Source organism: Zootoca vivipara, chromosome 5 (genome assembly GCF_965207765.1).
Source record: "Zootoca vivipara chromosome 5, rZooViv2.hap1.1, whole genome shotgun sequence".
Taxonomy (NCBI): Eukaryota; Metazoa; Chordata; class Lepidosauria; order Squamata; family Lacertidae; genus Zootoca; species Zootoca vivipara.
Genome location: NC_142588.1, coordinates 70,724,680 through 70,752,097, shown reverse-complemented (window position 1 = coordinate 70,752,097; position 27,418 = coordinate 70,724,680). Strand labels below are relative to the sequence as shown.

At 46.4% G+C, this 27,418-nt stretch overlaps 1 protein-coding gene across 1 annotated transcript in view; it reads left to right on the top strand.

Annotated features, from left to right (window-relative positions):
• The window catches only part of SLC9A9 (solute carrier family 9 member A9), a 251,213-nt gene that overhangs the window by 218,698 nt on the left and 5,097 nt on the right, over positions 1 to 27,418 (top strand). The gene's annotated exons all lie outside the window — the stretch shown is intronic.

The window sequence follows — 27,418 nt, the reverse complement described above, 5'->3', positions numbered from 1 at the left end:
GGCTCTGGGAAGAAAAGTGTTGACTAGTCCGTTGTGGCAAGGAAAAATGGAGGGTTCTGCCATTTTTCATTAAGACTAAAAAATCTTATTTCTCTCCTACGGATTAGATATACTTCTACTCCTGAACTGCCTGCTCTCTTCAGGGATCATAGGAGACAACATACTAAACTTCTTCCAGATCCTTCAGACATAAGTTAGCACCAAATTGCCACCAGTCAACGAAGGCCCGGTGGCCGTAGGATTATTTATATAAATTAATGAAATGCTAGTGTAAAGTCACTCTTTCTTCCCTTTGGCTGCAAGGAACATCTGGTCTTATTACTTACGGCATGCATAATATGAAGTGCCCACCGGCTGTCATGCAATCTTTTTTATGCCATACTGCTATGCAGGGGCGGAGGAAGGGGTTGTGGTGTGGGCGGTCCAACCTGGGTGTCACCACTGAGGGGGGTGACAAAATGCCAGGCAGCACTCACCGTGGGGCCTGCAGTGCACCCAAGCCATGTGTTTCCCCTGGGAGTGACACGGTGGCTTGAGCGCCCGCAGGCTCCACACTACCCAAACGGTCTGCCCGCTGCCTCCCCTCACTTGTAGGGCGCCTGAGTGGGAGGAGGCAGGCAGACTCCTTGGAGGCCCCGCAGAGCATCCTGCCCCAGCTGATCCCACCCTGCGGGCGGCTGGCCCCACCCCTGGGCACAGGGCATGCATGCCACCCCAGGTGCCCAATCGGCTTGCTCCACCACTGCTGCTATGAAGATGTTCCAATCTCTCAGTTGCCACACACACCAAACTTCTGAGGGCAGTAAAAAGAGGGCTGCTTCTGTCTGACTTAACACCCAATATAAGGAGGTGGTACTTCAGATTAGTGGTTGCCCCAGTTTGTCTGTTTGTCATAGGGAGAAATAAGACTGTACAGTCATACCTTGGTTGTTAAATGCCTTGGTACTTGTATGTTTTGGCTCCCGGACGATCGAAACCCAGAAGTGAGTGTTCTGGAGGGTTTTTGGAAGCTGAACATCCGGTGCGGCTTCCGCTATTGTTTCTGGCACGCCTGCACAATCAGAAGGAAATCAGAAGCTGCGCCTTGGTTTCTGAACGTTTCAGAAGTTGAATGGACTTTCGGAACGCATTCTGTTGGAAAGCTAAGGTACGACTGTACCTTCCAACATGACGCAGCCCAAATCCAGAATGCCATCTTCCAGGTCTGCACTACTGGACAAGTCATATGGCCAGTGTGAGATTGCGGCCCCCAAAAAAGTGCTTTTTCAGGCACAGCACCCCATATCTCTTTAGAATCAGTGGGAATGGATATTAAGAGAAAGAAGCATAAATTTAAATATTTTCTTACGTTCCCTGCACTGAAAAGGCGCTTTTTCAGGGGAGCGATCTTGTGCAGCACCCCAAAACGTATATTAGTGTGATCTTGTGCAGCCTGAAATCGCACAAGATTGCGACAGCCATTTTGGGTGCTGTCCGCCCTCAAGAAAAAATGGGATGTAACATTTTTTTCTGGAGCAGTTGACGGGGAAGGAAGAACAGCCCCTTGCTCTTGTCCCTCAAAGAGAAAGTCAGCTATAAGAATGGGGGTGGGCTTTCGAGTGGTGGGAATTGTAAGCATATTGTTTATTTATGCAGCTGTTTTGTCTTTTTGTTACCGAGAAGGATGCACAAGCCAGCTTTCACACATATACAGCCCTAGCTGAATGGTAGTGACTGTATAAAAACACACTGTCTGTCATGTTTCTGGAACAGGAGATACTCCGCCAGGAATCACTGTGCTGAGAACAACCTAAGGCTGTGTGTCACATCATTTAGGAATTTCCAATTTCAACCCAAGTAAAAGTTAGATAAGCTGCTATGATTGACAGTAACATGCTAAAATTCATTGCAGCCAGTTTCCAGTATCAGATAGAATTCAGCAAGAAGAAAATCAGTGCATTAATAATCAGAAGAATTCATTTTGAAGGTCTCTTGCTGTCACTATCATGAATGGCAGGGGGGGCGATCCTGGAAATGGGAAAATATAAGCAACAATCAAATCAAAGTAGATAAAAATGAACTAGAGTTATTACAATTCTTTGACAATGTATTCACTAGAGTAAAGCAGGCCCTCCTGGAGATCCAGAGAGGCTTAGACCACTTTCAATTTTTGTAGCTCCTAGCCTTAATAATAAAAATTCACACAAAAACAAAGTAAGCTACCCAGAAAAGGGAAGCATAATTTTAATGGTTTTGTTTTTTCTTTAACAAATGCTTATCTAGCGTTTTTATTTGTGAATGCTCTCATTATTGAGGGAAAGAATTAGATTTAAACCCCTTTCAGTTAATATTAATCATGGCGAACCCATCCAAACACTCTTGCCCCACAACTGAACGACCATAGTTCTTTCCCTGCTTCAACATTTTGAAGGTGCATTCACCTGATGCCAGTGATACAGGAAAACAGACAAATACCATGCATTGTGATTGTGATATTCTGAAACATCCGAGAGAGTCCAAGTTCATGAATTTCTTGAAGCAATTTCTTTGGCTTCAAATCAAATTTAAATTTTGTGGAATATACCGGTATTTGTTTGAGGAAGATGGCTTGATCATTGAGATCTTTTGAGATTTCTTTTTTTTATACTGCTGCAAATCACATCTCGTTTGCTTAAAGCTGAGAGAATGGACCACATTTTGGTCTTATATAAAATTAAACTTGGTAAACGTATCAAATGCCAAATAAATTAACAAGCATCTAAATTTAAGGCCGCAATTGAGCTTTAGGCCCTGGCTAAACAATGGTCCTCCTGCCTGCCATATCCCTGATTGATCCTGGAGTAGCCATTTCATTTCTGCTTTCATTGTGTACTTGTGTAGCAACTGTGATTACAATGCATGCTGTAGTTTTGAAAGCTTCAGTCTACCCTTCTTGACTCAAAAATGGCATCCAATTGTCTCTAAACAGACAAAAACCTGCTCCTTGATCTCAGGAAACAGAATGCAACATTTGTTTTGTATCTCCTAAGTGCTGTCCAGAGGCATAGAGAACCAACACCTGTCCAAAATATATAGTAGATTGAACCATTATAATTATAAAAGTATGCAAAATCATACAGTGTCTTTGAATAGAAGGATCTGTCTCTTTTGGAAGCACTTTCACTTTCCTTATGCCATGGAGTTAAAAATGAAAGGGGGAAATGGAATTGCAAGATGCTTCCTCAATTACATCTGTGTGCTTAAGCTGGCATCATGCAAATGAATTCATGCACAGCCCAGTATATGCTTGAGTCTACACAGTATATGCAAGCCACTTTAAGTTGACCCATGTGGCAGCTTTCACCCTAGAGCGGCACATTTAAAAACTGCCTTAGATCATGTCAGACAGTTGTTGTTTTTTCATCTAGCACAGTATTGTACACTTTGACAGGTGCCAGCTCGCCATGGATTCTGTGATTTCCTCTGCTTCCTTACTTTTTTGCTCATGAGCCTGTCACCCTCCAGATATTATTTGACTACAAATCCCATCATTCCTGGCTATTGGTCATTCTGGAGGGCAGCAGGTTTCCCCACCCCCTTTTTAACTTAGAGATTGCAGGGTTTGAATCTGTGCAGAGCATGAGATCTCTCACTGGATTACAGCAATCCTTATGTAGTACATTGATCAGTGTTTCTCCATGCTTGGACGTTTGTAGTGGCAGCATAAAACCACCTCACCTACAAGATGAGCTGCTGTACACATGCCTTTCCACATGCAGTCAAAGGCAACTTGTTTAACAATGTAAGGTGACCCCACGGTGGTGGTCACAAGATGAAGTGCTAACTTGACACACACACGTGTGTGTGTGTGTGTGTGTAGGCATTGTGCACGCAGAGGTCACAGCCTTTCTCCGTAACCGCTGAACCGTAATGTAACAAATTTGGCCACAGCGTTCCATGCCCATCAGGGAGGGAACTGGCATAATTATTTCCCCAAAAAACCACACCTTTCGCACCTAAAATAATGGTTAAACACACACAAAAAGTGGCGCACAAATTAGACGTCACCACCAGAAGCTCTGAAGACTCCAGCAGCATCCAATAGAAAGGCAGATCACGCGATGCCACCTGCAAAGCCTTTCCGACATTGGCGCACACCTCCCAAGGCGACAACTTACCGTCGTTGCCTCAAACGCCTGCTCGCCATTTTAAGCTGCCACCTGAAACCAATGACGCGCAGCCGTCCGCTGCCTCCTGCCGCTGGTGCCTCACATTGCAGCCTCAAACGGCTGCTCGCAAACTCCACCTTCCCCACCCCAAAAAAAACCTCCCCAAAGGGGGGGGAACTGCACCCTCCATCCCCACGGCAATAACCCCGATCCCGCCGCCTCAAAAAAAAACAACAACCAGAGACCCAGTCCAAGTAAAACCAACCCCCACAACTTCTAAACATACCAAATAAAAACACTCACCTCTACTCCTTTCCTACAATCATCAACAGACCCACAAATCCCAAAGGGGGGAAAAAACCCAACCCTCCAAAGTCAACACCACCCACCCCCACCAACCCCCAACACCAACAAAATCACCTCCACTACACAGAGGACTACCCAAACACATCACAACATAAAACACACACACACAAATCACAACATTCAAACAGCCCCCCCCCCAAAAAAAAATCCCCACCACACACACAAAACACCCACATTCCAACCAAAATCCACCACAATGGCTTGTTCATTACATTCACATATAATCCAATTTGGGATGATATAAAAAAACAAATACTTCCTCCCCAAAATGGATATGGACCTTTTACAACCCCCTGCATTTGGGTAGGAGGAATGTATCGGGACAGGGTGGGGAGATTTAACAAATCACGCGTGGGTAGGGGAGTCAGGGTTGGAACAGGTCATAATTTCACTGAACATGCGTATTGGGGGGAATGAGTGTGTACAAAATGAAGGAGGCCTCTGAACCAGAGCGGACTCTCCATGGAGACTCTGAAGGTCCATTTAACACGAAAAGGTCCACTTAACACAGAAACCCACAGTAACGCGTGGCCGGGCCGGGCCAGCTAGTTGGCATATAAATTCCCCACTGTGGTACTTGCAAATCTCAATTAAAAGAAGGGATCAAACTGAACCATAGCTAGTCATCAAGTAGGACCCAGACGATCAGGGGAACACACCACAAAGCAGAGTCTGCTAGATCAGACTAGTATCATCCATGCAAAGCCTCAGCCTGAAATCTTTATACCCTTTCCTGTTCAGGAAAGCCAGTTGCTAGCCTGGATGGGCAGAGTCATCCCAGTCCCTGGGAACTCTTCAACTATGGAAGGGAGATGTTCCAACTAAAACCCTGGTGACTTGTCAGGACAGTTGTGGGCCCCTGCTTCTATCTAGATCACGGGTGTCAAACCCAAGGCCCGCGGGCCAAATCCGGCCCGCCAGACCTTGTCATGCGGCCCGCCCTCTAGAAGTAGGGCCGGTGTATCCACTACGGCCAGGACCCGGCGGAGCGCGCAGCCGTGGGCAAGAGGGCGAGAGCGGCGCCCGCCACTTGCTCCGGGGCTTTCAGTTCAGCATGTTTGGGATCGATCCTCCAGCGGCCTGCGCCCCCGCCGCCTCCCCACAGCCCCGACGTCAGGCGCTGGGCAGCCAATGGCAAGCCGAGGCGCCCGCGGCCGCTCCTCCGGAAATCAGAAGAGGAGCTCAACAGAGTGCAAAAGGGTCAGAGCCGCCCAGGGTCCAGGCGGAGGGGAAGTCGTGAGCTGGGAAGGCGGTCAGGCGCCGCGCTCCCAGCCTCACGCCCTGCCGAGCTCGTGGGGATTTGGAGGGCGCCAAGGAAGAGGCAAGGCGCCTCCCTTAAAACAGCCTTGAATAGAGCTCCTGAGGGAGGCCAGCCTCACTACCCGAGGCGCTTGGGGCCCGGCGAGCCCGCGGCGGGCAGCGGTGGCCGGAGCAGTTATTCTCCCTCGCCTCCCTCCGCCATGGCTGCGTCCGACCCACTGAGCCTGCGAGCGCGACGGGGGTGGTGGTGAAGGGAGGAGACTGCAGCGGAGAAGGGGGGTGACGGAGGGAGTGAGAGAGGGGGTGGACGGGGACCATGTCCTTTTAATAAAAGCAAATCCAAGCCGTGTAGCTGACAGACACGCGAGCCGCGTCGCCAGCGCACTGGGTCCTTTCCCTTCAGTGAGTGCCGGCCGGCGGCTCCTGAGCCCGAGGTTCTGCCTTGTGCTGGGGCTGCCGAGGAGCCCCACGAGGGAGGAAAGGAGGCGAAACCGCCTCCTCCTTCCCCCCGCCGCCACCACCTCCCCTCTCCGCTGCAGTGCCTCCCGGGTCCCGCACGCTGAAGCGCGGACAGTGCAAGGAGAAGCGGCTGCGGCGCAGCTGCCGCCCGCCCTCCGGAGAGAGCGCGTGTGCAGAAAGGGACGCGGCTGGCCGCTCGGTGGGCGCCGGCATCCCGCTCGACCAGAAGCCCGCTCCGCTCCGTAAGGCGGGTTTGGCTGAGGAGGGAAGCGGCTCTCCCATCCCGCTGGCTCCAGTCGTGTCCCCACCACCACACCGCACCATTTGTGTTGCTGCGGTGTCCCTCTCCGTGCACCCCGGCGCCGAGCGCGCTCTCTCCCCACCCCCCTGCTGTCACTCTAGTTTCCGTGCGCCTGCCGCGCTTGGAGAGAGAGGGAGAGAGCCCCCATCTCCGCCGAAGCAGGACCTCCCCGCCGCCCCCGGGAGAAGGGGATGAAAATAAAACACAACACAGTCCCTTGTCTGTCTTTCCCTCTTTGAGTGATTTAGAAGAAAGAATGTTGCCCTTTCTTTCCAGTTGAAAATAACAGTCCAGAAAGAACAAAGTAATCCAAGCGGAAACAAAAGTAGCACTTTCACTCTTGCAATTGTTACATCACAATGGCTTCTCGCTGTCTGACAGAGTCTCTGCTCCCAGTAGTCGAGCGGCTTTTCCCAATTTCTCTCAGTTCTAATGTTCCTCTTTTTCCAGAAAGACAAAATTAGCTAGCCTCCCCCCCTCCCGTCTCACTTCCGAAACCTTTCACGTCCACCTTCCTTGCAATCAAAAGGCCAAGGGAAGGGGAAAATGCTTCTGATGGCAAGAATTGAGATGGATCCTAATGCATGTTTACTCTGAGCTTAGTGAGTCTTAGTTGAAGTAAGCAAGGTATGTCCAGGACCGCCACCAACCAGGGAATAAGCGAACACACAACCACAATTGAACAAATGTAGATTGCTGTACTCCAAAAGGAGCAGGGGGGGGGGCTTCTCAGAAGGAGGACAGGAAGGACTGCAAGAGCCCTTTAAAAAGCGTTAGCATGGGGGGAGGGAGGGGTATGTGTGCAAATCTCAGGCTTGGGCCGTGGTTTTAAGAGTTTGGTCAAAGTGTGCGTGTTTCAGACTCCCTCTCCTCCTCTCTCTCCCTGCGCCTCTCCCTCTCCAGAGGTTTAGTATGCTGGCTGACAGCTACGCTCCGATCTTTCCCCCTTCTGTTTGTAGGTGATCTTTCCCCCTTCTGTTTTACCGTCTCCTCCCCCCTGCTTTGATGTCTGTTACCAAAAATCATTTTTCAATAAATTGTACAATAATTGTACATTTGAATATCTACTTGCCATTATTCTGACTATGTTTCTGCTTTCAGAGTTAGTTATTACTTACATTATTACAAAAAACAGTAATAATTGAATGCAGTGACAATAATTTATGATAATAAAGAGTGGATACATAGTCCTACAGATTCCACCGGCCCTTTGAGGGTGACCAAACTGCTGATGCGGCCCCTGATGAATTTGAGTTCGACACCCCTGATCTAGATCCTTTGCCTCCTGCCACAGTGACATAAAGGCACAAAGAGATATGTTAAACCAGCAAGTGATTCACATACAGCATTGCAAGAACATCTGAATGGCCAAAGGGCCACATCATTGACATGGATATGTGCCTGATTTTTTCTTGTATTAAGTGGGCCAGAGCAGGGTGGTTTTATAATGTCCCTTGTTGAACATAAGCTGACATTTTAGCTGCCACAGTGCAAACCAGTGAGTAAGAAGAAGAAGAAAACACAGCCTGAGCAGAACAAGAACCAGAACTTGAATAACCACAGCACAAGAAAAAAAGATTCAGCAGTTTGCAATATTTGAGCTTACTATTCTAACCACTTTTTTTTCTCCCATAGATAATGTATGCATTTGGGGAAGAGGGTGCTTATGCAGAGCCTATATTTTTGATCTCGTTGTGAAATATTGTGTTGGCTGAAAGCATGAAAATAATGATATAAAAATAAGAAAATAACATGGTCTCAAAGGTGCAAATGGGGGAGGGATAGACCTGTATTACTAGCAGACCCACAACGGGATGCCTAAGAATAATTTGTCTCATGCTTCCAGATGCTGCAATCTAAACATTATATCGTTGAGCAGAGTGGGGATATGGGAACCATAAAGATAATAAACAAGTTGTTTTAACAGACTCCATGCTGAGAATAGTTCCGAGCTGCAGCAAGCATACAATAAGTCTCTAGCTGATCAATACTCCCCGGTGCCTTGGTGATCTGAAATGGAGAGTAGATTTGTTTGCTTCCCTTTTCTCTGTTCCATGCAAGGTTTTAATCATATTATATTATATTTTCAAAGCCACATGGGGGAACAATGTTTTCTGCCATATGCACGGGTTTTTTTCTAAAGGTCTTCTCCCGTTTTTGAGTTTCACCCACATGCTTGCTTTTGCTTATATGTTTTTCTCCCACAATACCAGAATGCTTTGCCAACATTACCAGAGACGATGATCGGAAGATCAGCTAAACAAAGATGTGGTCTCTAGGAAAACAGATGGTTTTCTTCTGCTGTTAGGTGTTGCACTATAGCAAGAGTGGGTGACCCAGTGGTATGAGGGCCTGAAATGCCTCCCCTCACGAGCAAATTCCTCTGGTTACCCCCCAAGACTCCACCAATTTTGGCAGTGGCTGCAAAAGGGGGGAGAGTAAGACACAGTGCTGGTATGGATGGAGAGGAGTGGGTGGGTGAAAGCATTTTGGGTGGGTGTGTATGCAATCGTGTGTTTATGGAAGAGTTACAATTTTTTTAATATACTTTATTGAATAAAAGCTAAGGGCCAAGCAAGACATGATGCAGGAGGTCTATCGTCTGATCTCTCAACAGATTTCAAAGCAGGCATGGGACCTGCCTTAATCTGGTCAGCAAAGCAATGCTGGAGAAGTGAGAGCAGGAAGGAGGTTAACTCTCCTTGAAAGAGGATCAAAAACAAGTATAGAACAAATAAAAAGTAGAAAAGAGGCAGATGTGCAAGTGTTTTTGTCCAAACATGTTTCAACAATCTGTTTATCAAGGGATCTACAAAACAATTATACAAACTACAACATGCTGAATTTAAAAAGTACTCTTTTTTATAAAAAGCCAAACCTATTCTGAAATTCAACACCCATAGGTTACTATATTATATCTAACAATTCCCGCTATATTAATCAGAAGTGGCTTATCAGGTGGTATAGCTGCTACACTAGCTTCCTGGCAAGTGAACAGGAACCCACCTGAAGCTAGTTTATTTTTGCTGCATCATACCCAGCATGCCACTTCTGATATTCATCAACAATATAAAAAAACAGATTTATCCAGAGAACCCATTGCACGAGTGCAATGCTGTGCAAAGAGGGAGTCTCCAGTTCCCTCTGATTCCCTATCACCCAAACCCCACCTACAGTTCCCTGTGCTTCCTCTCATGACATTCATGGAGGTCCCCTGACTCCATAGGAGCCACCTCCTAGGGGCAAAGGTCCCCCACCAATAAAATATTTAAGAGAGCCAGGTCCCCCTAAAGTTGTTGGGCATTGCCATTCAAATGGTGTTTGTGTGGCATCTTGTGATTGATTGTGGGGCTTACATGCCCCCCCCATATTTTATTCAAATTGGCACCCCTCCCTGACCCTTAAAAGTAACTTATTGGAGATCTAGGAGCTGTACCTAGAAAGAAGATGTCCCAGTTACACCAGACTAACTCCTATTAGTGATTCTCTGGGTCCAATCCTGTGTTTTTCACTTGCTTTGGAAGTGGCTTTCTTTCACATATTCTTATTTTGAACATCCTACTTACTTTGTACTTCATTGGCCTATGTCATCTGAATTGTCCTGGCTCCACCCACTGAACTGTCATGCTCCACCCCCTTACCTGTGGACAGAAACTGGTCTCTATTTTCATCTGTGAGGTGATGGAGAGACTAGGACTGGGCCATGGCTATTATTTGAATGCATTTCCAGAGAAAAGCTGCCAAGACATTCAACAGGAAAGCAATTATGAGATTTGGTAATCAAAGTACTGTTTGTGTCACCCTTTTAAAAAGGAGAGGCTCAAAGCTCATGGAAGCTCAGCAATGAAACAGCAGCAAATAATCATGACAAATGTAAGATTTAATTTGTTACAGTAATACAACTCATTACTTTCTTCTTGCCTCATACTTCCTTTTCAGTAACGAGAAAGGTGAGCCTGCTCCTGCAAATGGAGTTCTGCTGGCATCACTCCTTTTCCCTGACAGCCACACATAAACAGCCACACACATTTGATTCATGAGAAACAAAAATGTAAAAGATAATTGTATCACAATGCATTGCTTAATTTACTATCTAGATATTTGCGTGTGAAGACCTTTTAACCACACCCCGAAATAAATTCAGACCAGACTCAAATTTTAGGTTTCGTTTTTGGCAGAATTTAGGCCACAACTTTATTGATTACAATCAAGTGAGTGGCTGCATAGGCTCTGGTTCGACTAGCTCCCTGCACCCTTGCAGGCAGCGCTGACCCTGGGCACCAACCATAGGTCAGCCTAGGGTGAACACCTGGGACAGTGGAAAGCAGGAGCCCTGTTAGACCTCCACCCAGATGTCCCCTGGACTCAGGCTCAGGGCACAACCCCTCACAGGGAAGACCAACCATGAATCCATGGATTCCTTCTTAAAGGAATACCCAACGAATAGGGATGGCTAGGCATCCTACCACCCCTATCCACAAGAACCAGAGCCTATCCGCAACCTTACAAGTTGTGACGATTTGCTATGTGGCACGCGAAACCCAAATGGCACCAGCCAATCAGCCAAGTGGGGGAAATTCCTGCCGTGCCCCTGTCCCAACGACAGACAACACACGACGGCATAGCAAGGTCAAGTGCAAGCCCTAAATATAGGGAGAGGTGGGCAAGTGTTCCAATGCACTGAGCCCAAAAGGGACACGTGCATGGGCTTAAATAGAGGTCCCTTGATCAATTTGACTGGCATCCCATTGGCCCAATTGCACCCAAGATCAAGGGACCTCCAATAGGGTGTTGTGGCCACCCAAATGTTCCCACCCACAAGACAGGGTCTGGTTGCCAGGTCACACCACAACACGTGCCCTCTTAAGGGAGGACCCGGTTTACTTAGTGGCAGGGAGATAAAATCAGGTCACACTTGTTCCTGTCAAGATTCTTTGATTGTTTTAATGTAATGTGCATCTTGTCATCATCTGAATGGATTGATCTGGGATTAAGGCCCACTTCATATTTTGTACGGCAATTGTTATCCTTGGCTACATCAATGATGCACTGGTATTTCCTACAGCATGACTTCTCAGTGTTTTTCCATTACATGTTTATTGCACAAAACACCAGTGTAACATTGACAGCTCTGCAGCATCCACAATCCTTATGTATGGTGTGAAGCCCTCAGCAGAGGTGGTTTTAGGGTAGCACAACCGGTTCAGATGCACTAGGTGCTGGGCCACAGGGAGCACCACAACATTGCTGTAGAACAGTGTGCAAGAGGTGGGGAGGGGGTGCCAAATTTTCTGTCGCACAGGGCACTGCTGAAATTTGAGAGCCCAAGTCTGCCCTCAGTGGTTTGAGTTTATTGGTTGCAGCATGCAAAATGAACTGAGCTTTGGATAGTAAATGCTTTGTGCTGCTGGGGCTATAATTGCAAGAAGATCAAAATCAGCTTCGTGGGGAAGATAAGTTATCTTCTTGTGTGGTAAAGTCTGGGCACATCAGCTCAGTAAATTATGCTTACTAGGAATCTGTGCAAAAGGAAGATAGATAAAGCTGTGTTGAGGGAAAGCATGTTAGATATAAGCCAGAAAGTCATTGTTTCAAATGTCAACTCAGCTACAAACACAATAGGAGGTCTTTCATGAATCACCATCTCTCAGCCACCAATATGAAAAGAATGATTCCGACCCACCTTGCATATTTAGGGATTAGAGATATAGGTCAGTGGTAGAACACAAGCTTTGAATGCAGAGCATCCCAGATTCAATCCCTAGCATCTCCAAGCTAGCCTGAGGGTAGCAGGCTAGCTTGAGGAACACAGGGATGGCTTAACAGCCCACACCCCAGGGCCGGCTCGTCGTAGACCCCCGGTGGCACAGGGCACCATGGCGCCGGCCGCCAGGAGGGCGCCGCGAGCTGTGCCCGCCCGCTGGCCGGCTGGTTCGCCCGTCCGCTGTGCAGTTGGGCGCGGCGCCCACCTGCCCACCGCGCTGGGAAACGGGGCGGAAGGGCGCCAGAGAGATCGCGCTGTGCCTGCCCGCCCACCGCGCAGCAGCGCCGCGCCCACCCGCCCACCGCGCCGGGAAACGGGGCGGAAGGGCACCAGAGAGATCCGGCGCACCATGGCGACAGGGGCGCTTAAGACGGCGCTGCCACACCCCTCTGTTCTCCAACACTTTGCTACTATTCTGTACACCTCTCCAGCATCTGAGACAGTCACCTCCATCTGCCTAATGGTAGGTCCAGACCTGCCTGCTTTTCAGAGTACTGGGATAGATGAAAAAATGTCTACCTCATGCCTTAAACAATGGCAGTTTCCCATGTTCACCATTGAATGGTCATTCTTATTGTTTTACAGATATGGAAGCTATATTGAAAGATCTTGTGGCACACACAAGAGACTGCAGTGCCTCAGTTTCCTTCCTCAGCAGACCATTGTCAAAGTCGGGGAAGAAAATGCAGATTCCTGCACCAAAGAGGCAGATTTATTTCTCTGATAATGGGGCAAAGGGTTATATGGGTGATGTGCCTTTCAAAGCTGTTCCTGGACTAAAGCAAATAAACAGCCAGGGAGATAGACCAGTATGAGCAGGTGTAGTCACCCAGGCATTAACTTGTGACAACTGTTAAGAGAAGGAAAGGAGGAAATAAAATGGAAAATGGCATTTGTAGCCTTGTTGAGGTCGAGTCTGTGTAAATATAAATCTTAGCCAGAAGTGCCTAAACAAAAAGAAAGCCATATTTAATACACATGCATGGGGTTGCTAGGTCCAACGTGTTCTCCAGATGTGAACCATTTACTGTGACATCAATAAAAAGGTAAAGGTAAAGGGACCCCTGGCCATTAGGTCCAGTCGCGAACGACTCTGGGGTTGCAGCGCTCATCTCGCTTTATTGGCTGAGGGAGCCGTCGTACAGCTTCCGGGTCATGTGGCCAGCATGACTAAGTTGCTTCTGGCGAAACCAGAGTAGCGCACGGAAACACCATTTACCTTCCCGCCGGAGTGGTACCTATTTATCTACTTGCACTTTTGATGTGCTTTCGAACTGCTAGGTTGGCAGGAGCTGGGACAGAACAATGGGAGCTCACCCCATCATGGGGATTTGAATTGCCAACCTTCTGATCGGCAAGCCCTGGGCTCTGTGGTTTAATCCACAGCGCCACCCGCATCCCTGTGACATCAGTAATTAAATGCTATTGTCACTCTTTCAGAAGGGAGATCAGGGAGCAGCTAGCTAGCCTCCAATCCCTCGTAGCTCACACCCGCTTCCAAACTCACTCCTAAATTGGGATAGGGGGAGAAATTCAATTCCACTTGCATTTAAAGGTGAACTCACTTTTTGAAACAATACACAAACAAAACATGACCATTCTTCAAAATTAATGCTGTCAAGTAATGTGTACAAGAATGCATATACTAGGGTAAAGTGTACATGTAAATGCATATGTCAGACCAAGAAGCATTCTATTAGGGTGAAATGTTTTGGAAAGAAATTAGCAAACTTGCATAAAAATGTGTACATTAGAAGAAATTTGCACTAAAACGCTTATTAATTTTCATGAGGATTTTTTAAGTAAAAAAAAATCATGAACTTATGTGGAGAACTGAGTTTAAGATTGGAAAATGAGAACTGGAGAGAACCCAAAATAATTAAGAACAATAAATTTAGGTGTGTTTCTCTGAAGATATAGTCCTAATTTATTTATAAAATATGTCTGCCAGCAGTCCTCCACAGAAGTAAGTTCTTTTAGGGGTAGGTCAACATTCAGAGAAGGACAGGATCTTGTTGGTACACTCAGCAATGAACTGTTAAGCATCTATCTATATGGTGAAATCTCATTCCTCTAAGAATCAGCAGAAAACAGTTTTAAAACAGATGAAAATATCAGTATATGGCTTAATGCAGTGGGTAAGTTCCTACAATGACATATTTACCTATCCTTAGTTACAAGAGAAGGGGGGGGGCAAATGACCTCAAGTTCTTCTCCCAACACAGGCTCCTTGCCTCCATCTTAAACTCTGCTAACTACTGTAGAGAGTAGAAGAGGAGCGGGTGTCACTGTGGTATAAACCACTGAGCCTCTTGGACTTGCAGATCAGAAGGTCAGCGGTTCGAATCCCCACGACAGGGTGAGCTCCCGTTGCTCTCTCCCAGCTTCTGCCAACCTAGCAGTTCGAAAGCATTCCAGTGCAAGTAGGTACCGCTGTGGCGGGAAGGTAAATGGCATTTCCGTGTGCTCTGACTTCCATCACAGTGTTCTGTTGCACCAGAAGTGGTTTAGTCATGCTAGCCACATGACCCGGAAAGCTGTCTGTGGACAAAGGCCAGCTCTCTCGGCCTGAAAGTGAGATGAGCGCCGCAACCCCATAGTCGCCTTTGACTGGACTTAATTGTTCAGGGGTCATTGACCTTACCTACATACCTTACTGTAGAGGGTCTACCCCTCTTGAGATTTCTAGCTTGTAGGACACTGTTTCCTGTACAGAGCAACATCACCACAGTATTCCTTTTCTTGTCCTTCCCATAGGGTTTGCATTCAGAGAATTCTGATTCCACGGCATGGACGTAGCCAGGATGAAATTCAGGGGGGGCAAGGGGGGCCAAGGGGCAGGGCCAAGGGGAGGGGGAGGGGGAGGGGCCACAGTGGGGCAAGGAAAGCTCCCTTCTCCCTTGCCAGCTTTTCCTCCTCCCCCTCCGCGATCGGCAGGGGCGAGGGGGCACCAGGAACAGCCCGAAATCGGGCTGCTCCGACTCCCTCCTCCCCCTCTGCGATCGGCAGGGGCGAGGGGGAGCCAGGATCAGCCCGAAATCGGACTGCTCCAACTCCCTCCTCCCCCTCCACGATCGGCAGGGGCGAGGGGGAGCCAGGATCAGCCCAGAATCGGGCTGCTCCGACTCCCTCCTCCCCCTCCGCGATCGGCAGGGGCGAGGGGGAGTCAGGATCAGCCCGGAATCGGGCTGCTCCGACTCCCTCCTCCCCCTCCGCGATCGGCAGGGGCGAGGGGGAGCCAGGATCAGCCTGGAATCGGGCTGCTCCGACTACCTCCTCCCCCTCCGCGATCGGCAGGGGCGAGGGGGAGCCAGGATTAGCCCGAAATCGGGCTGCTCCGATCCCCTCCTCCCCCTCTGCAATCGCCAGGGCAGGTGGAGGGAAAGCCCCAGAGCCGCGCAAAGCGGTTGCCTGGCTTTCCCTCCACCCACCCCACAGCCAGCCAGGGAGAAGGGAGAAGGCACCGGGCGGGCAGCGGGGCAGGCTGGCCAGCGGCCCTGCTTCTAGGGGGGGCAATTGCCCCCTCCTGCCCCCCCTGCCTACGCCCATGTTCCACGGGTTCTCTCCTTTCCACCAGATTTCCTTTATTCCCACTGTATCCATGCTCTCCTGTGAAACAAAGTGCTCCAGCTTGCCTATCTTCTATTAGAAATCTCTTGTTAAAGCCCAATATTTGCTTTTGAGACTTGCCTCAAAGCATAAGCACCAAGTGGGCCAGAATGCATGAGTGACAAGCCACATTTGGCCTGGTGCGTACAAATTACGGTGTATAAATAAATCTGCTCTTCTCAGCAACTGGATGAATTCAAATGAAGGCCAGGTAGTTTTCTGTATTCTAAAGAGTGTCTGGAAGCACTTAATTGGTCTATTAGCTATGAATACAAGGCCAAGCTCTTTTTTTTCTCCCGGGTTCTCTTCCTTCTGTTTAGCCTGTACTTAATCGTGCTCCCTTCTCTATAAATGTCTGGCTTTTGGAAGCAATGCCATCATATTAATAAATTTGTTCCGTGTAGTGCACAAAAGAGCAAAAAGGAAAGAAGTCAGAACAGAAACAGAAGCAGAGCTTTCATAACCATCACTCTGCAGTTGTTGTTTTTTAATCCATCATGGGCATCACTGTGATTCACAAATGGCATTCGAAATGGCATAAAATTCTTTTAAAGTGACACCTGACTAAAATCTACAACGTCTCGGGTAACACAGAGAAAGATGCTTTTTAAAAATTAATTAAAAGGGCTCCGACCACAAGTACCTTAGAGAATAGTTGCAGCTGGGAGTACAGGTGGATCTGTTGTGAGGACCTTGAGATCTCTGCATGTGGAGACTGAAGAAGGAGAGAAATCCTCAGATTTTTCTCTTTGAGCCAGCTGTCAGGGGAGGGGATCAGAGTGCTGAATTTCTTCCTAGTTTATCATTGTCCATGCATCATCAGAGGCAAAAGCCTAGTGGGAGATGCAGTGCTCTTTCAGATCCACACAAGGCAAACTATGCATGAAATGACTTCAGTGCAAAGGATTAATATTCTTAAAATGTTTGCATTGTTTTGTTGTTTTCTATCCTGTACTCCTTTGGGAGGAAGGAATACTGTATATTCCTGCATATAAGAGTACTTTTTAACGCAGGAAAATCTTCTCAAAAGTCGGGGGTCGTCTTATATGTCGGGTCGTATTTCTTATACGACGAGTATATCCCAAACTCTATATTTTAACTGGAAAAGTTGGGGGTCGTCTTTAACGCCCAGTTGTCTTATACGCCAGAATATACGGTAAATAAATATTATCTTTATTATTATCAGTGCTATTTTTCTAGAAAAAGAGGTGCTGGAACTCACCATGAGCACCTCCCTCACTCTCTTAGAATGGCAATGGCACCCACCTGAGAGGGAAAAAAGCCCTGATTCTTATTAGTACAGTGGAACCTCGGTTTATGAACACCTCGGTTTATGAATTTTCGGTTTATGAACGCCGCGGACCCATCTGGAACGGATTAATTCACTTTCCATTACTTTTAATGGGAAAGTTCGCTTCAGTTTATGAACGCTTCAGTTTATGAACAGACTTCTGGAACCAATTACACCCATGTTTCAGTTTATGAACGCTTCAGTTTAAGTACTTCACGGACCCGTCTGGAACGGATTAATCCACTTTCCATTACTTTCAATGGAAAAGTTCGCTTCAGTTTATGAACGGTTACTCCACGGACCGTCTGGAACCGGTTAATCCACTTTCCATTACATACAATGGGAAAGTTCGCTTCAGTTTATGAACGCTTCAGTTTATGAACAGACTTCCGGAACCAATTGTGTTCATAAACCGAGGTACCACTGTATTACTATTAAACAGTTCCCTTGGTGTCATAGGGCAACAGTCACTGATATCTTTTTTTAAAGGCATTACTAGTTTGTGCGGAAATGTATCCCCAAAGGGGAAGAAGGAATCAATATAAAAATATGCTCCTAGATCCTAGAAAATCCTTCAGCAGTCCTGATGACATAACTCAAAGGATAACATTTGCATAACTTAACGGATAACACTTGCATAATTTAAAGGGTAACACTTGCAATTATTTCCTTCATTTGCCATAATTTATATTGATTGAATACGGTTGTTGTTTTTGATTATCTCAGCTGTCACAATCATTCCTGTGGTATTTAATGAAAGGCCTCCCCCTGTCTGTCAGAGCTGCTGAGAGAAAACCATGAAAGAGAGAAGACAGCATCTTAAAAGATAATCTTAACCCTCCCTCCATGTAAGGGAAGGAGACCGGGAAGAAATTCCATCCCCACCACCATCTGCAGCTCCAAGTGAATGAAGAAACTGACCCCGCTTGGGGCAGCAGCAGGGTGTTGGTGACCTTAATTCAGTGCAATGAACCAGGATTTTTGGAAGGATTTCCTCCTCCCCCAGTCTTGGTCCCCAAAGCCAAAGTGAGACTTGCCTATAATCAAAAAGGAGTGGATTGAGACCATGGCCGCACACTGACAGAACCCAATTCCTGTAATCTTGGGTAATGAATGAGACAATTTGACCAGAGAGCGTGGGGCTGTGAGGAATCAGCCCCACCCTCTCTGGCCAGGAATCAGGTAATGATCTTGAATTCTCCCTGCTACCCGCAGTGATGCTGATCCACCTAGGAAAAGAGAGAGAAGGGGTTGGTCTCATCTCACAGCCTTGAGCACATCTGAAGAAAATCAGGCTACAGTAGAGAAGGTGAAGTTAAAGACTCTTGGGATCCAAACCAATATGACTGGCTCTGTCTGCAAAAGCCATGCTAAAGCAAACTCCAGATATTCCCACGCAGTTCATCAAGAATCTAGAGATCAGATGGGACTGCAATCAGAACTTTCCCCCCATGGATCCAGGACTGCAGGCCTGAAAATTAAAACTTGGTTCAGCTCTTTCCATCCTTGCCAGTGTCTCTCTTTTTTCTTTCTATTTAGTGATCCCTTGTAGCCGAGTAAGATTGTCTTCCATAAACACGGTTTTAACAATGAGTCCGTGAGTGGCTGTGGAGGCCAATTCTGGATCCACACATCCTTCCACAGTGGGGACATTAGTTTCCAGGTGGGAGTTGATCACAGTGTGGATTTGCCAACCATGCCTTCTTCTTAGCATGTTTCTCCCTTGCATCCTGAGATCGAGTGTCTTCAAAGCCCATGACACCTTTGGTAAAGGTTGTTCTCCAACTGGAGTGCTCACAGGCCAGTGTTTCCCAGTTGTCAGTGTTTATACTACATTTTTTTAGATTTGCCTTGAGACAGTCTTTAAACCTCTTGTGTTGACCACCAGCATTACGCTTTCCATTTTTAAGTTCGGAATAGAGTAGTTGCTTTGGAAGATGATCATGAGGCATCCACACAACATGACCAGTCCAACGAAGTTGATGTTGAGGAATCATTGCTTCAACACTGGTATCTTTACTTCTTCCAGTACACTGATATTAGTTCACCTGTGTAAACTTTTTCAGAGACATCATTGATGGAATCTTTCGAGGAGTTAGAGATGGTGTTTATAAGTGGTCCATGTTTCACAAGCATATAGTAAAGATGGTAGTACAATAGCTCTGTGAACAAGTATTTTGGTTTCCCTGCGAATGTCCCGGTCCACAAACACTCTGCACTTCAATTGGGAGAAAGCCACACTCGCAGAGCTCAGGCGATGCTGGACTTTGGCATCAATGTTGGCCTTTGTGGAAAGGTAACTGCCTAGGTAGGAGAAGTGATCGACATTTTCCAATGTTACAACACTGAGTTGAATTTGTGGTGCTGCAGAGGGGTTATTATGTACTTGTTGTTGCAGCACTTTGGTTTTTGGGATGTTGAGTGATAGGCCAAGCTTTTTGTAAGCTTCTGTAAATATATTTAGGATGGTTTGGAGGTCATCCTCTGAGCGTGCACACACTACGTTGTCATCAGTATACTGAAGCTCTATGATGGAAGTTATGGTAACCTTACTTTTTGCTTTCAGCCTGCTCTGATTGAATAGCTTTCCATCCGTACGATATATGATTTCTACTCCGGTGGGGACCTTCCCGTTGACAAAGTGTAGGATCATGGCAATGAAAATAATGAATAGAGTTGGGGCAATATCACAACCCTGTTTAACACCTGATCCCACTTTGAATGGGATCTCACTTTGAGAGCCATTGTTATCTGCCATTGTTGCTGTCATATTATCATAGAGGAGCCGAATGATGTTTACAAATTTATCTGGGCAGCCAATTTTCAGAAGGACAGTCCACAGGGCATTACAATTTACAGTGTCAAAAGCCTTAGTCAGGTCAATAAACAGGGGTTGGTTTTGCTCTCTGCATTTTTCTTGAAGCTGTCGAGTGGTGAAAATCATGTCCACTGTCCCCCTAGAAGGCCGAAAACCATTTTGGGATTCAGGAAGGGTCACCTCATATATTGTTACGAGACTGTTTAATTTTGCCAGCCACAGCTAATAGAGAGTTGCCTCAATAGTTTCCACAATCAGTTCTGTCACCTTTTTTAAAGAGATTGATAATTTTGTCATCCCTAAAGTCTGCTGGGATTTCTTCTTTTTCCAGATTTTTTTTTTGATGAGCTTGTGAAGTTGTTATGTAAGTTCAATTCCGCTCACTTTGAAGATTTTGGCAGGTCCACTGGCTTTGTTGTTTTTCATTTGGTTAATAGCTGTACACAACTCTCCCAGATTTGGAGATACTGTAAGCTCATCTCTAACTTGTTTTTGCAGAATGTGTGAGAGGACCTCAGCAGCTATGGGGGAGTTGCAGTTAAGGAGATGTTGGTAATGTTCTTTCCAGCGCAGTGCAATAGCTTCTTTATCTTTTAGACATGTGATACCATCTGCTGAGCGTAGGGGGCATATGCCATGATTTATTGGCCCATAGATGGTCTTTGTGGCTTTAAAGAAACTCTGTGCATCATGAGTGTCCGCTAAGTGCTGGATCTCTTGAGCTTTTTTTTTATCCACCAGGTGTTTTTCAGTTCTCTGGTTCTTCTTTGAACCTCAGCCTTAGCGTTGGCATAGGTTTTTTTCTTAGTGGCACAGTTTCTATCTCTTTGCCAGATCTGAAAGGCCTTCCTTTTCTTGTCAATCATGCATTCAATCTCACTGTCATTCTCATCAAACCAGTCCTGGTGTTTCTTGGTTTGGTATCCAATAGTTTGTTCACAGGCTGCAATAATGGATGTTTTTAGCTTGGTCCAGTGTTCCCCGATGTTAACAGGGAATTCTGAAAGCAGATGATCCTTAAGAGTCATTTGGAAGCAATCCTGCTTAATGGAATCTTGAAGGGCTTGAGTGTTCATTTTGCACCTTGGTTTCCTTCCTTGAAGCCTGCATTGAGGTATAATCTTGATAGCCATCATGGAGCGTATTAGTCGGTGATCTGTCCAGCAGTCATCAGCGCTCGTCATAGCTCTGGTAAGGAGCGCATCATGGCGATCTTTAGCACGGACAATAACATAGTCTAAGAGGTGCTAGTGGTTTGACCGAGGGTGCCTCCATGAAGTTTTAAATTTATTTTTCTGTCGAAAGAGTGTGTTGGTAATAACAAGGTTGTGCTCTGCATGTATTGTCAAAAGTAAGATTCCGTTCTGGTTGGTGTTGCCAACTCCTTCTTTCCCAATAGTCCCAGGCCACAGATCGAGATCTCACCCAACTCTTGCATTAAAATCACCCAGCAGGATAATTGTAGCAAGGGTCCGTGAACTATAATTGCTCATTAAATGGTATGATTCATTGAATGGCCAATCATACACAAATAGACCAGCAAGGGTTGGTTTGTTTATATATATTGAGTCACTTAACTGAGCTACAGTGCTCCAACCCAGTGACTAATCAAGTTTTACCAAAGAAAACTACCTTGAAGTGGTTCTTGTAAATGAAGCCCCAAGTGCAACTGTGTTCTTGTGTTCCCATTGAATGCTAAATCTGCAATTATATCCTGATTTATTGCTTTGCTGTTCTTTTGCTCCGTGCTATTTTGTTTCCTTCTCTAGAATGTTTTTTGAAGAATGGTTTGTGTATCCATTCAGGAAGCTCTCTCCTCCTAGGTAACCAGTTTGAAATTTGTGTCCTGAAACACGAGGTCCTATCCCTAAAGAAAGGGCCTTTTTCAAAACACTGCATTGCCATGTTCCTTTTGAATGCTGGGAGGAGATCACTCCCTGCATGTTTAGTCAGAAACTTAGTCAGTTTGCTTATTGTTTACTTAAAATCCTAAATGTTGGTTTTAGTATGGCCCATTTGCCTGTACCCAATATGTGTTTATGGACCCTTGTGGATGCCTTTGTTATGAAACTTGCAGTGTTTCGATGTTAAGCCACAGGAAACTTAGAATAGTGGATCTTGTGATTGCATAATCAATTCCATTATTTTAATGTGGATGGATTTTCCAGTAATAATAAACCTCAAAATCCATATGGTGGAGCAGGGGAGAGAAATGTGATGAAGTTATGATCCCTCAGTCTGTTGTACGCAGGTGGTGGCAGCAAAAATACAGGATTAGGGCAGGTACTCCAGAGTTACAAACCTACAATACAGGGTTGAGGTGAAGCATGGAACTGCAGGGGTCGTAGCAGATAGCTCTGTGAGGAGCTGGCTTAAGGCACCAGGCCCATTGGCAGACCAAATAGTCCTCTGCATTGCAGAGATGTCTGCAAAAATGACATGAATGCTGGCAGCATCAACCCCACCATGTGAGAATGTCTTGCACAGGGAGCACAGAGAGAAGAAACATTATGGTGCATCTGCAGCAACACAACCGGACACCTTTATTTGCCTGAACTGCAACAAAACATGTCTCTCCATGTATTCCAACCATTTGACTTCCCCTCCAAAGTTGCCCTGAGACAGATGGATGCCAACGGGCAGCAGATAGCTGAATGAAGAAGTCAACCCAGTGGATAGCAGGTGTGAAAAATATGAACTCCATGTTAAGGATCATTAGGAAAGGGGTTGAAAATAAAACTCCCAATGATCATTTTGCCTTTACAAAAATCTATGTACCCTTTGGGTAGTAGCTAATGTTAGTACTACTCAAAGTAGACCCACAGAAATGGAGAAATATGACTAACTTAAGCCTACTAATTTCAATAGGTCTGCTCTGAATAAGACTTAGTTCGGGCATCCCCAAACGGTGGCCCTCCAGATGTTTTGGCCTGCAACTCCCACGATCCCTACCTAACAGGAGCAGTGGTCGGGGAAGGTGGGAATTGTAGTCCAAAACAGGGCCGAAGTTTGGGGATGCCTGACTTAGTTGATGATAGCCCATAGAATGCCACACATAAATTGTGGTTGCCACAATGCAAAAAGGACAATGAAAATGATCAAGGGGCTGGAGCAAATCCTCTATGGTAAAAGGTTACAATGGGTGAGAGGTAGTTTAGAAATAAAAAACATGAGTAGCTGAGGACATGATAGAGGGAATACCTGATAGAACTAGAGTTCATCCCAGAAAAATGAAAACTGGGAGATTCAAGGCGGACAGAAGGAGGTCCTTCACTAATGAATTGGTAAATTATGAAATTCCCTACCCCAGTATATAGTGATGGTCACCCATTTGGACAGCTTGAAAAGGAAATTAGACAAATTCATGGAGCATAAGGCTATCATTGGCTACTAGTCATGCTGGCTATGTTACCTCCAGTATCAGAGGCAATATGCCCCTGAATCCCAGCTGTTCTATTCTTATGTTCTTAGTTTTTTCCATTTAAATAGAACCGAATATCAGCCAGAGTGCTGCACCTGAAGGAGGGGGAAATGCAAGCAGCCTCCATAGCTCTGTCAAGTATAGAGCAGTGCTGCAATAGTTATGTAGACAACTTTTCCCTGCTTGCCATTTGGATGGTTGCCTTTGGACAGCTCCTACCTTCCTCAGTTGTTTCTCCGTACAACTAAGAAATGCTGTGGTACACCTGCATGAGCCTCCATCTGTCCCTGAGGCAACAAAATGTGTCTCTTCCATATCGGTCTTTACAGCCACAGCAAGCACTGTAACTCTCCAACAGTTTGACTTCACCCCTGAAGGCACACACTCCTATTGTCTCCCGAGACAGACGGATGCCAACAATAATTTTTGTGAGAGGGATAAACCAATTGTGTCGATAACAAGAGGCAACATAATGGTTTCGTTTATTAAAACAATAAAAACAGGCCACCAGGAGTGGAGCTCCAAAGCAGGCAAAATAATGAGTTAACTACACAACAAAGAGGTTGATAGGTTATTACAAAATCAGAAGTACCCAGCCAGCACCAGAGAATTGGATCCACTGGAAGCCAAAGCTCATCAGGAGTAAGAGTAGACTTACAGAAGACAGAGTTTCTGCACAAAAGCAAAAGATGTGATGCTGAAAGGCTATGTCTCCTTGGGGTGCAACAAGACAAATAATATTTCCCTCAGCACTGTTTTGAAAAAACTGCACAATATCGGAAGGTAACTAACCTATTCCCATTATATGCACATATCGTATCAGGGCTACAATAGCTGCAATAGACCATCGCTCAGTGGTAGAGCACGTGCTTTGCATCAGAAGATCCCCGCTTCAATCCCTGGCATCTTCTGTTAAAAGGACCAGGCAACATGTGAAGGGAAAGATGTCTGCAGGTGATGCTGGAAAACCGCTACAAGTTAGCGGAGACAATCATGGGGCTAGATGGACTTGCTATCAGACAGCCTCTTGCATTCTATCAACCCAAATATGGAAACACGCATTGCAAACCTGCACTCTGAAATCTTCCTTCCACATCCTGGTGTGCTCCAGATGTTTTGGACTACAATTCCTATCATCGCTTTGCAAGCCAGGGCTAATGGGAACTGTAGTCCTTAAACGTCTACAGGACACCAGGTTGAGGAAGGCTGCCCTAAATTACAGCATTTTAAGATTAACCCCAAACCCTCTGGCAACTGGTGGTTGAAGTGCCAGTACACAACAGAAAGCACCTCTCTCCGGGTAAAACTGCCCACCACAAAGGTCTGCAAATTAACTCTGACTTGGGCATCCGGTACAAACAGAAGATTAGGTTGTTGGGTCCCAGTCAACCTGTGACAAACCTCCTGGGGCCATTTGTTTATTAAAAGAGTTTCGTAATACAGAGTTTTAAAGGGAACATTGTTTTTCCCCCTTGTACTTCAAGGACATTGTGTTTCTCATACCATGAAATTAGAATAAATGAATGTTTCCAGAATGTAAGGCATGATTCACCTACAGTTAAGAACTATTATGTTCCCCCTGATTCCAGCAGAATAATGTTAAGCAAGGGGCCTTTGCTTAGCTTTGGCTGAATCATGTCCTTAATGCAAAACAGTGGCCAAAGACATGTTTGTGCGTATTGGAGGTTCTTCCAGACATTATGGAGTCGTTGGCAATTTCCCCTTCCAGCTGCAGCCCTTAATATTCCATCCAAAGCTGCTCTTGACGATGGTCCTCTTGACCTTCAGGAAAACATTTATGTAGAAGTGTGTGGTGGGCAGGGGGACCTGAAAAATCCCAGCATGCACATACACTGGTAACTGTTGCCTATTGGGACTTGGGCAGAAGACAGGGAGAGTCAGCAGGTGGAGTCAGAGCCAATGACAGGCAAAGCACCCCCTACTGTTTGTAGGTAAGCATGCAGGCAAATGGTAGCCAGCTTGAGGGCAACTGAGATTGGTGGGGCAGTGTCCCATTTGCCCTCATAAATCAGCCTCCTCTGTGCACATGGCCCTTTGGATCATGGCCAGTGGCAAAAAGTTGAACCTTTTAAGTGAGACGAAAGATCCTTCATCGTTGGTCAACATGAGAGTAGTGTTGTTCTTACTACAAAACCATTGGATGCTATTACTACAAGACCATTATTTAGCTCCAATGCCTTTTTTATTTTCCTATCTTTTTTTTCCTTGCAAAAGAATGTGATCAAATGTAAAAAGAGAGAAGGGTTCTTAAATGCCGCAAATAAATAGCGGGTGACTAGTTTCTCCTGATACAGGGAAATAGCACCCTGGGAAAGTGTCAAAGGATACATCAGTTACAAATCATCTTGGCAGGGATCATTCTCGACAGATATGACGATCATATAATTGCTCAAGATGAGCAGATTTCTTTCATCCCAATAAATCACTTTTGGATGAAAAGATTGGAACGACAGGTGCAAAACAATAGCATAAGCCTGTTTCTGGCGTATTTACATAATTTCATACAAAGGAGCACCGAAGTGTGAAGTGTAAAACAAATGTGTTGAATTCTGAGAAAGGGCAGGAAACGGCTTCACACTCACTCCCCTGCTGTAAAGTTAGTTAACATTTCATGAGATATGTTTGGCTTGTGACAAGGGAAGGGGTGTGAAGGTTTTATTTGGAAAACGCTGAGTGGGCACTTCGAAGGAAGCCAAGTATATATGACAATTACTAGCCATTTGCTTCTTTTATGCAAAGTGCTCCATGCAGCTGCATCTTGAATAGTTTTCGCCTGCAATTGTCTGCCGGGGCACCTTTTCAGGGCAACGCAGATGTTAGATGAAAATGATACACCCAGATAGCTTGCTGTACACATCCCCTGACTAGATCCCCTCCGGTTTTCCAATCACATTTCTTCTTCAGAGTTCTGGGCTTGACAAGTTCCCAGCATCGCTTGGTATTCCAGGCATGTTGATGGTGGCATGTTAGGTTTAGATAAACAAGCTAAAGCTGAAACGTGTGCATATTCACCACTCAGCAACTACAGCATCGAGAGGAAGTTTGCATATTGCAGGTGCCCTTGACAACTGCAGTTCAGCAGGCAGCCATAGCTAAAGACCCAGGGTAGTGGTTAGAGTGTTGGACTAGGGCCTGGGAGACAAGAGTTCAAATCCTCAGAAAGCTCACTTGGCGGCCTTGGGCTAGTCCCAGTCTCTCACAGGGTTGATTGTGATGATAAAATGGGGAGGGGGGAAGCCATCTATGCCACTGTGCAGGGGCGCTGCAATAGGGGGCGGGGGCGGGACACCCCGGGCTCCACTCTGCAGGGGCAGCGTGGCACCCCCTCGCCACCTCCACCAATGGCTGCCGCTACTGTGGCGGCGGCGCAACCGCCATCGTGGAGGCCCCGATGTTGTTGGCCTTGCCCCTTGCTTCTTCCTGGTGGGATGGGCCAGAGAGCAGGGTCAGCGGCGGCCGCTGACGCCCCTCGCCGCTCCACCTCCGGCTGAGTAGGAAGAAGCACAACACGCGCTATGGATTGGCTTGCCGCACGCTTTGTGCTTCTTCCTGCTCAGGCGGAGTGGCGAGGGATATCAGCGAGCTACGGAGCGGGTTGCCGGTGGTGCCGCTCTAGCATCAGGATCCTCGGATCCGGGCGCTGGAGCACCGCCCCCGGCAACCCACTCGACGCCGCTGCCACTGCGAGCTCATTGGAGGAAAGATAGGATCTAAATGTAATAATATAAAACATATAGGTAAAAAAGGAAGCCAGAGCACACAGAAACAGCATTTACCTTCCCGCCACAGTGGTAGCTATTTATTTACTTACACTGACATGCTTTCAAACTGCTAGGTTGGGAGGAGCGGGGATAGAGCAACGGGACCTCACTCTATCACAGGGATTTGAACCGCCGATCTTCCAGTCAGCAAGCCCAAGAGGCTCAGTGGTTTAGACCCACGTCTCATATAACATATATTATATGTATGTAATAAGTCAGT